Here is a 9,692-nt window from a genome sequence, read left to right on the forward strand (position 1 = left end):
CCTGCCCAGCCCAAGCCAGCCCTTCCCCAGCTTTCTCCACCTCCCCTGCATTCTCACCATCCCAGTGTAGGAGAATAGTCCCCATAGAATTGCCCTCCATTGGCTGCTTTAGAACTCTGAACACTCATCCCACAGCCCCAGACCCTATGAAGGGCACAGGAGCTCCTGGGGAGCAGAGAGAGGTCTCAGCCTTCCCCATCAGCCCCAGGGCTGAGGGCCAGCCACAGCATGAGGAGACAGAGACCAGTGTCTCCCACGGTCCCCTCCTCTTGTCTCTAAGAGATGCTTATTGAAAACTATTGCATGTCCCTCTGAGCCAGCCCCTCTCCCCAGCACAAGACTCCTGGCCAAGGGGCTCCTCAGGCTGCTCCTGCTGCCCCAGCCATGCTGGCCTGTCTGGTCTCTCTTTCTCCCTCCCCATGCTCCCCACCAGACCATGAAGTGGCAATGCTACTCTGGAGGGCAAGTGTGTTGTGGCACCTGAAAGCCACGAGGAGACTGTGCAGGGATTTCCCTACTTGTCATTCACCATTTCCATTGGAACTGGGTACTCACCGTTGGAGACACAGGACAGGCCATTTCCACAAACATTGCCCCATGCCCACCTCCCCTCATCCCATGGAGAACCCTTGCACAGTAGCACGGCCTTGGGAAGAAAATTATGTAGCATCTCCCTGATCTCAGCTTTCGGAAAAGAGCCCAAACTCCAGACACTGGCATTGACAAAATCCCCTTTTATTAGAGAGGTTTCAACAGGGAGGCCACCTGTACCTACATGCCACACCAATGTCTAAAGACCCTTGGGTCATCAGACTTCATTCATGCCTCAGGAGAAGTGGGGAGAATGCAGACATTCCTGGAGAAATAGAATTGTCACAGATAAAATGCCCAAAGAACAGGAGGTCTCCTAGATACATTGGAAATCACTTGTGAAGAGACATGGGGAGCTTATTGCTTCTGAAAGAATCCTGATTGAATGAGCTTCTTCAGGGCATCTTTGAGCTCCTGGTTCCTCATGCTGTAGATGAGGGGGTTCACTGCCGGAGGAACCACTGAGTAGAGGAATGACACTACCAGGTTCAGGGATGGCGAGGAGATGGAAGGAGGCTTCAGGTAGGTAAACACTGCAGTGCTGTTAAACAGAGAGACCATGACCAGGTGAGGGAGGCATGTGGAAAAGGCTTTGTGCCGTCCCTGCTCAGAGGGGATCCTCAGCACGGCCCTGAAGATCTGCACATAGGACAGCACAATGAAAACAAAACACCCTGAAGCTAAAGAAACACTAACCCCAAGAAGCCCAACTTCCCTGAGGTAGGAGTGTGAGCAGGAGAGCTTGAGGATCTGTGGGATTTCACAGAAGAACTGGTCCACAGCATTGCCCTTGCAGAGGGGTATGGAAAATGTATTGACAGTGTGCAGGAGAGAATTGAGCAAAGCACTGCCCCAGGCAGCTGCTGCCATGTGGACACAAGCTCTGCTGCCCAGGAGGGTCCCGTAGTGCAGGGGTCTGCAGATGGCAACGTAGCGGTCATAGGCCATGACAGTCAGAAGACAACACTCTGCTGTGAGCAAGAAGGAAAACAGAAAAAGCTGGGCAGCACATCCCAAGTAGGAAATGGCCCTGTTGCCCCAGATGGAATTGGCCATGGATTTGGGCACAGTGGTAGAGATGGAGGCCAGGTCAAGAGCAGAGAGGTTGAGGAGGAAGTAGTACATGGGGGTGTGGAGGTGTTGGTCGCAGGCTATGACAGTGATGATGAGGCCATTGCTGAGGAGGGCAGCCAGGTAGATGGCCAGGAAGAGCCAGAAGTGCAAGAACTGCATCTCCGACGTGTCTGCGAATGCCAGGAGCATGAGATCAGTGACAGTGCTGCCATTGGACATTTTGTCCCTCTGGAAATAGAAACACAGTCCAAGGAGTAAAAGGCAGTGACAGTTCAGGTGGTTCTTCTATGAGTCATTGCTATTAGACCCTCCCCCTGCTACACACACACCTTCTTTTCTCTTTCTGTGAGAATTTACTTCAGCTCTGTGACTGAATCTCTGGTTGCTGCTCCCTGACTGTGCTGTGAGGAGAAGGACCTCTTCCCACGGGCTGTTAAGGAGTCAGCCTTGCTCTACAGATGGGGTTTCATGGGCGTGGTGGAGGAAGGGACCTGTATGGGTGTTTGTCAGATGAAACTGCTCCTTACTCAAAAGGGCTGGCCAGCACCTGCACTCCCTGCCCTAAGGAACTGAGATAGTAGAAGGAAGTTTGAAAAGTTTGTGATTTTTTAACAGCTCCCCTCATCTCACCTTGGGAATGTTCTCGGATGTCAGAAACTCTCAGCATTTCAGCTGCACTCAGGGAGAACAGGGCTGCCCAGCTGCCCTGGGCTTGCACTGTTCTGAGATGGAGAGCGATCGCACTCCCACGTTATCCTGAAAAGCCACCAGACAGCTGAGAGCAGAGGGATTCACAGCAGACCACCTAACATGTCACCCTTTCCTGACATCTCAGGACATCACTTCTAGTCAAGGACACCTGCAGCTCAGTTCACCAACCCAAGAACATTTCCTCGGTCAGGCATAGCATCTCTGCACCTCTCCTTTGGGGCTTTCAGATAACGCAGTTGTGTTACGAGAAAGATTTGCATTCTTGAGGACAGCTCAGATCTTGAAACGACACATCAAGAAGATAGCCATGTGTCCTAATGGTGGATTCAGATTATGGGAAAAATTACTTGTTCTCTGGGCTCACAGACTTCACTGCCCACAGCCCCACAGCTTAGACACAGCTGACACACCTCATTCGCCTGCACGGGAGGACCCACAAGATCAGAGCTTGACTCTGCAGCTGAAACTCCCATCCCCAGAGAGCCTGACTGAGAGAGCAAGGGAACAGCTTCAGTAACACAGACAAGTAGAGCAAGAAGGAGAAACACAGTGAGGCTCTAGATGAAAGAGGCAGAGGCAGCTGGGCACTCAGGACACTGCTACCTTCACCTAGCTGTGCACTTTCCAGACACCAACATTGCCAGGTCATTGCTCTCTGCCCCTGTGCTCCTCAGAGGGAACCAGGCATGTGGCTTGAGATTGTCATAGTCATCCCTCCTTTGACTTCACATATCTCCTGGTAAATATCCTGGGCTGATCTGGATCTGTGAGCAGCCCTGACCCATGCGGTGATTTCTCAACCACAGAAGGACCCTGCCCTGCCTCCCTGGGGGTTTCTCCTTCCACCCATAGTTTCTCCTCACAACGCTGCAAGGAGCTACCTGGGCAGGCTGAGTGCTGGCCCTGGCAGGCAGCAGAGTCTCTGCCCCAGCACACAACCCCTGGGGTGCACAGACCCTGCTCTGAAGGACAGCTTGGGGCAGCCCGGGCTGCACATCCACCTTCCCAACCCTGCAGTCGTCCCTGGGAGAAGGCAGCTGTCATGGCCTGTCCCTCTGAGGGTGCAGCAGGCAGTCCCTGCTTTGCAGCACATCCTCACCTCCTACAACAGAGAAACTGTGATATTCCTCATGGTGGATCCCACAGGCGGGGAGTTGTGCCAGCTTGAGGAGATCTTTCCACAAAGTGCAGACACATTGTCCTTCATGCAGAGACTTACTGTGTGAAAGGCTGAAAAGATTTCTCTCCCCCTCTGAGCTCTCGGCATCCTCTCACCCCACGCTGTCTTTAACCTCTCTCTGCCTCACTCCTCTCTCCTCACTGCCTGCAGGCAGTGCCCTCAGCCCTGCTGTGCTTTGCACAGGAGCTGCTCCTGGACAGAGCTGTCTCTCTGCAGCTCTGCCTGCTGCCATGAGCTCCCTCCATCCCAGGAGCCCAGCCCAGCTCAGCAGCAGAGGACCAGCCCAAGGCACTACTTTCTCTACCGTCTCTGTTCTCCCTTGAGATGTCTTTTGGTCTCCAGGACAACTTGCTGTGAAACAAGCTGAAGCATCACTGATGTTGCCTCCCTCAGCTGGGGAGAGACACTTGGTTTCGACAGTGGCATTTCTACTCTCAGAGAAAGGGTTAGAAACAAAAATCTTCTTTCCTTGTCTCATCGTCACAAAGGAAAACCAGAATGTGACAAGGAGTGATCTCCTTTACCCCTGCCGAAGGAAGGGATTCAGCCTGGTCATTCAAGGCATCTCATCCTTGGTTTGAAGTCCTAGAAGAGGACTCAGGTCTCTCTCATGCTCACCACAAAACCCACAGGAGGTGGGATTTCTCTTGTGTCATTCAGATGGGCACCAGCCTGCATGGCAGCTCCTTGTCTCAGCTCCCTGCTAATTCATGGAGGTAGAGGGCAGGAGGAAGATGTGCAGACACAGACACCTGGTGACATGTTTGATTGCAGAGGTGACCAAGATGCCTGCTGGTAACTGCAAGCTCCATTAGAGCCTTCCTTCCTAAGGTCAGCTTCACCTCCAACACAGGCCCTCAGGGCTGCAGAGACACAGCAGACAACATACCCCTCTCCTGGCCTTGCCAAAAGCAGGGTTTGCTCTCTTGGTGGGCACCTCATTTCTCCTTTACATTGCCACCTGCCATCCCCTCCAGCATGTCTCTGCTCTGAAGCAAAGCCTTTGCACACACAAGGCCTTGGGCAATTGGTAGCAGGTTTCTTTCTGCAAGTCTGCTCTCAGCCCAGATGGGCCACAGCTGAGGTGCTGCAGCCCAGCCATGCACCAATGGCCTCGACCTCAGACACAGAGAGGACGAGCTGGACCCCCCCAAGCTATCTCTTCGTCCCACTTGGAGGGAAGAACAGCTGAGGAAATTTGGGACAGCTGACATGATTGGTGTGCTGTGATGGGTGAATACAGAGAAGAAGGAGTGAGAGGACAGAAAGAGAGGTGTCCTCAGTGTGAAGGAGCTTCTTAGATGTGTGGAGCTCCTCTAGGGGATGAACAATTTGGGTAAGCCCTTATGGGTCAGGTTCAGAGCAGAGTCTGGTAAGAGTGATGCTCTGGTGGGAGATAAAGAATGAATTAATGTCCCTTTGCTGACTTTAATCACCTTGGCATTCCCTGGAAGGTGACCACAACAGCGTGCAATCAGTGCTGGAGGTGTCTGGAGGATCTTGGTCAAAACAAAGTTTGGGAGACTAATCTTTGTAGCTCAGCTGCCACACTGATCAAAAATGGTGATGGTCATACGCATCTACTACTCACACAGAAGGGAGAGCTGATCATGGATGTGAAATCCAGAGTCAGCCTTGGCTCTCGTGACCATGAAAAGTGGGGTGCCACTTCCCACAGGGAACGAGAACAGAAGACTGTAGATGTTAGACCTCAAATTGTTGTCCCAAAAGTGTGATTGTTTACCCGGTGTGCAGTAAGCCAAGATAAACTCAGAGCACAAATATTTTCTTTGTTGCAGGTATGCACAGATGTGGGTGCTAGGTGATAATTTCACAAAGCTAGCACACAGCTTAGCAGAGTCAAAAGGACTGTGTACTCTGGGATTCACAGAGGACCTGCATATGTCTGAACTGCCTGGGAATCCCCCAGGGCATTCCCCGCTCCTCATTTTTCCTGTTGGTCACTCCAAGAATGTTGTATCTCCATCCACCACAAGAGCCATGGGAGCTGTCCTGCCCCACCTCAGCTCTTGTTCCACTGATGTCACAGCTCTGCAATGGCTCTTCATGCACCTTGGGCCGTGGGCTTTGTTGTCCATTTGGGCTACAGCTCTTCAGTTTTGGCACTAGGGACAGGGTAGATTTTCACGTGGAAACCTGGTACCCAAAGATGTGACCCCTTGTGTGAAAGGCTTTGCTCCACAGCAGAGGCATGCTGCAGTGGATGGCAGATGGCAACACAATGATGAATGATGGTTCCACAACAAGAACAAAAGCTGCAGTCCCCAAAGGCCAGAGAGAAACAGGCCTGGGCTGGGCAGCCCTGGCAGGGGAGGGGCAGCATCTGGGGCCTTGTCGTGGAGGCTGGTGGGGAGTCCCTTTGGCCAACTGAAATGATAGAAGGTGATCATATTTAGGACAACTCAACCTGTACCTACGAAGTAGGCTTAGGGCAGTTGATGGAGGTGTTCATCTGATGAAACTGAGCCATGTGCCACGGGGGGAGCTCCGTCTGTCAATCTCTTCTCCATCAGCTGTATTTCCTGCATCTCCGCTAAGTGGAACCGAAGGTTTCCCCATGGACATCCCTACACTGCCTAACCTATTCCAGGGCAGCTGCCCAACTTCATGGCCAACTCCAGGCCTGTAGTGCTCCCTCAGATGCCAAAGCTGCCCAGCACCACTGGAGTGTACAGCTGGCTGGACAGTGCAGGACCTGCAGGACAGCTACTCCCCCTGAGAGCTGGTCCATAAAAGACACCCCAGGGCATCTCAGGGAGATTTGGGGCGTGTGAGCAAGGGTCAGACTGCCAGCCCTGCAGTGAGACAAGGTCTGTCCAACGTCTTTCCAGCAGATGCAGGTGGTGCATAAATCTGAGGAAGATCATAGCAAGGTCTCCACTTGTGTGCCAACACTTTGAAATGCTGCTGATCCTTCTTACTCTCATCCTTTATTCACCCTCCTGATGATACAATCAAGGAACATGGGTATTAGAGATTGATCACTGGAGAGAGTCCAGAGGAAGGCTACGAGGATGAGGAGGGGACTGGAGCATCTCTCCTATGAGGAGATACTGAGGGAGCTGGGCTTGTTCAGCCTGAAGAAGAGAAGCCTGAGAGGGGACCTAATATACGCTTCTAAATATCTGCAGGGTGGGTGTCAGGAGGATGGGGCCAGACTCTTTCCAGTGGTGCCCAGTGACAGGACAAGGGGCAGTGGGCACAAACTGAAGCACAGGAAGTTCCAGGAATAACTTTTTCCCTCTGAGGGGGACAGAGCCCAGGAACAGGCTGCCCAGGGAGGTTGTGGAGTCTCCTTCTCTGGAGATATTCCAGCCCCGCCTGGACGTGGTCCTGTGCAGCCATCTGTAGGCGACCCTGCTTCAGCGGGGAGTTGGACTGAGTGACCCACAGACGTCCCTTCCAACTCCTACCATTCTGTGATTCTGTGATTCAGTGATTGTAGAGGAGACTGATTATGACTATAGAATAGAATAAAATCATAAAAATAGACCATAGATTCATTTGTGTGAATACAGGTGTGTTTAGGAAACCATACGACCATGGAATGCTCCACTCAGTTGTCCCCTGTATAGGCCTTATCATGGTTGGGTTAATAACCAACTGACCTAGCATAAGAGAAGAATAAGGTGTAGCAAGATGAATGTCATAGGTCAATAGGTTACGTTTTAGAAATAGGACTAAGTTTAACAGAACATCTTGAAGTCTCTCGAAGTCTTTCTCAGGATTGTACCAAACAGAATTCACAGAAGAAGATGAAGGACAGATGACAATCCCGAGACGACCCTGAAACCGAGCAGGACCTGCAACCAGCGAGGGAGAATTCCACAAAGACAGAAGAATAGAGAGAACTTAAGAAAAGATGTACTTAAAGAAACAGAATGGTTGCTTAGAAACTTATGAAGATTCTAGACTTGGTGTAATCGGTTTAATAAATGTATATAAACTGGTCTAATGAGTTGAGCTTTGCCACTCACTGAGGTGATGACCCAGCTCTGAGTTGAGAACAAAGCAACACCTAATGTAACCCAGTCATGGTACAGTAAAATAGTTAACAAGGGGAATGATTTTCACAGTCTACCTGAATCACACCATGTCCATAGTCATGCACTTTCTCAGCAGCACCTTGTCCTGCCTGGAGATCAGCTTGACCTCCTCCACAGACGCGCATGGACTGCAGAAACACCATGGGCAGCAAAGCCCTCTCCTGTCAGGACTGCAAAGGCCGGCCCAGTTTCTCTCTTGCCTTGGGAAGCATGTGATTTTCTCACCTTGTGGGCACCTCATTTTGTGCTTGTGTTGCCAGCTGCTGTCCACTCCATGTCTCTGGTGTGAATGGAAGCCTCTACTTGCACAGGGTCTTGGGTTCAAGATCAGTGGCAGGCTTGAGCTTAGCGCTTGCACCACAGCTGAGGTGCAACACCTCAAAAATGTATCAGTGCCCTCAGCCTGGGGCAGAGACAGGAGAAGCTGAAGCCCTGTGTGCTGTCACAGAGCTCCAACATTGATGCAGTACCTGCTGAGGTGTGTGGGACAATGTGGTGGTTTAAGCCCAGATGGCAACTCAGCCCCGAGCAGCCGCTCGCTCATTCTCCCCTGAAGGGACAGGGGAGAGAATCAGAAGGGTAAAAGTGAGAAAACTCATGGGTTGAGATCAAGACATTTTAATAGGTAAAGGAAAAGACACAAGCGCAACTAAAACGAAACAAGGATTTCCTTCACTACTTCCCATAGGCAGGTGTTCAGCCATCTCCAGGTAAGCACAACTCCATCACATGTAAAGGTTACGTGGGAAGACAAAAGCCAGAACTCTGAATGTCCTCCACCTTCCTTCTTCTTACCCTAGGTTTATATGCTGAGCATGATGACATCTGGTATGGAATATTGCCTTGGTCAGTTGGGGTCAGATGTCCCCTGCCAACTTTGTGTGCACTTCCCGCCTACTCGCTGGAGAGGTGGTGTGAGAAACAGAGGAGGCCTTATCCCTGTGTAAGCATTGCTCAGCAGTAACTGCAACATCCTGCTATTGTCAACATGGTTTTCAACACAAATCCAAAACACAGCCCTTTACTAGCTGCTGTGAAGAAGAACTGACTCTATCCTGGCCAAAACCAGCACAGCAAGTCAGAAAGCTTGAGGTGCTGTAACGGATGGATACAGACTCGAAGGACACAGTGGGGAAGATGTCAGGATGCCCTCAATGTAGGAGCTGCCTGCATGAACAGAGATCCTCTAAGGGTTGGGCAGCAGACTGAGCTCTTTTGGGTGAGGGTCAGCGGATAGGCCAGTTAAGGAGACATCATGTTAGGAGACAAATACCTGGAATCACATAAGGAAGAGGAGAAAGGCTTATTTTACCAATTCCAGATGATTGACCCCACATCACCCTTGGGGACTTTAATTGCCCCGACCTCATGGGAAGGGGAAAGTGCAGGGTGCCATCAGCCCCAGAAGTTTCTGCCGGTTCTTGGGGCCAGCTTCTTAGCACAGCTTGCAGATGTGTCAACACAGGCGACGCTCTCCTGGATGTGGTATTTGCAAACAGACAGAAGTGGATCAGGGATGTGAAATCCAGTGCCAGGCTGACCTGAGCTATGCTGTGGGCATACTGGTGCCCAGCCACAGCCATGGGTATAGCCAGGCCTGGCCGTGGACCTTGCTGGTTCTGACTTGCAGACTGACTTCCCAGCTTGATCCTTTATGGGCGCCCAATGGCACAGAACCCTGTCCCTCCAAGTGCCATACTCCAGGCAACACACAAAGTTCCAGTAAAGCCATTCGACTGCAGTGCTTGTACAGCCAGGCCCTGGAGGTGCTCAGCATGCAAGAGCCAAGGGGGGGCAGATGGAGGGGAAACCCTTGAATGCTTCAAACAATCAAGTTTTGTAGCAAAACTGGCTTCATAAAGTCATAAAATCAGTGAGTGGTTTGGGTTGGAATGGACTTTAAAGAGCATCTCATTCCAACTTCCCTGCCATGGGCAGGGACACGTGCCACTAGACCAGGTTGCTCAAAGCCCCGTCCAACCTGGCCTTGAACACTGCCAGCAGGGAGGGGGCAGCCACATCTTCTCTGGACTACCTGTGCCAGGGCCTCATCATGATCATAGGAAAGA

This window comes from Opisthocomus hoazin, chromosome 13 (assembly GCF_030867145.1).
Source record: "Opisthocomus hoazin isolate bOpiHoa1 chromosome 13, bOpiHoa1.hap1, whole genome shotgun sequence".
Lineage (NCBI taxonomy): Eukaryota > Metazoa > Chordata > Aves > Opisthocomiformes > Opisthocomidae > Opisthocomus > Opisthocomus hoazin.